Here is a 1,778-nt window from a genome sequence, read left to right as displayed (position 1 = left end):
ACCCCGCCTACTTTGATTTGATTAGTCACCTCAATCGCTGTTAGACCACTGAGGCAGACCAGTCACCAGACTACATTTAAAGGGTTAGTTCACCCAAAAATGAAAATTCTGTCATTTATTACTTACCGTCATGCCGTTCCACATCCGTAAAACCTTCGTTAATCTTCGGAACGCAAATTAAGATATTTTAGTTGAAATCCGATGGCTCCGTGAGGCCTTCATAGGGAGCAATGACATTTCCTCTCTCAAGATCCATAAAGGTACTAAAACAAATCTAAATCAGTTCATGTGCGTACAGTGGTTCAATATTAATATTATAAAGTGACGAGAATATTTTTGGTGTGCCAAAAAAACAAAATAACGACTTATAAAGTGATGGCCGATTTCAAAACACTGCTTCAAGAAGCATCGGAGCATAAATGAATCAGTGTATTGAATCTGCTGTTCGGAGCACCAAAGTCATGTGATTTCGGCCGTTGGCAGTTTGACACACGATCCGAATTATGATTCGATACGCTGATTTAAAATGCTACGAAGCTTCATGAAGCAGTGTTTTGAAATCGGCCATCTCTATATAAGTCATTATTTTGGTTTTTTGGCGCACAAAAAGTATTCTCATCGCTTTATAATATTAATATTGAACCACTGTACTCACATGAACTGATTTAAATATGTTTTTAGTACATTAATGGATCTTGAGAGAGGAAATGTCATTGCTGGCTATGGAGGCCTCATCGGATTTCAACCAAAATATCTTAATTTGCGTTCCGAAGATCAGCGAAGGTCTTACGGGTGTGGAACGGCATGAGGGTGAGTAATTAATCACAGAATTTTATTTTTGGGTGAACTAACCCTTTAACATATTGAAATCAAAATAAAACAAATGCAATTTTCAGACACTGAGAAGACTAGTTAATTTACTTATTGTTTCATTTCATTTCATTTCATTTAATCAATTCATTTCATTTCATTTGGCAGTATAATTACAATGTCACAACACTGCTAAAACTAATGGATTGAAGTTCTCTTTTGTTTTAATATTACAAAGCTTTTCCAATCTTGTTAATGTTAGATTCTTTCGTATCTCCTTTGACAACCTAAGCTGAAGTTCAGATTTACCCACAGAAGCTTTGTCCTTTCATCTCCACCTTTGTTTCAAGCGCTCGAGACAACAGGATGGAATTTCCTATTGAGGAAAGTTTATTCATTATTCAAAGGCCCTTCCTGCATCACAGGAGTCATAGCCAGTTATTAATGATATAGAAGGAGTGGGTGAGAGAGGACTGGAGAAGGAGAGTAATGAAGTAGGCAGAGGAGAAAGAGGGCTGTGCTTTGAACATCACTGCAGGAGCGCTGTAAAAGCTTCAAAGCTCTGTGGCTTGAAGGAGACCTGCAGACCAAACACATAAGGGCTATAGAGAGCTCTGAGCTCACACTATGCTCTGTAATCCTGTATGCCTCTCTAAAACCTCTTACAGCAACGGGATATTCCTCCTGTCTAAAGACCACAAGCAGAGAAATACCCCCAGGTCACGGTCACACCTCTAGACCCACAACTGAGAGGACTTCACTGAAAATAAAGGACTTCAATTAGAAAACGCTTCACAATGAAACACTTTCTTCTTGAGGAAAGTAGCTTTTGGAACTGCGTTTATCTGCTATGAGGTTTGATGGAGTGTCTTTGACTAGTGCTGTCACGATTGAGTCCGATTGAAAACCGCCAGAGGGAGCCGTCACCGGAGTATTTTCATTGGACTTCATTTCCCATGCACCCACAT

The sequence above is a fragment of the Megalobrama amblycephala genome, linkage group LG2, assembly GCF_018812025.1.
Source record: "Megalobrama amblycephala isolate DHTTF-2021 linkage group LG2, ASM1881202v1, whole genome shotgun sequence".
NCBI lineage: Eukaryota > Metazoa > Chordata > Actinopteri > Cypriniformes > Xenocyprididae > Megalobrama > Megalobrama amblycephala.
The sequence above is the reverse complement of the archived record's forward strand: the minus strand, read 5'-3'. Positions refer to the sequence as shown.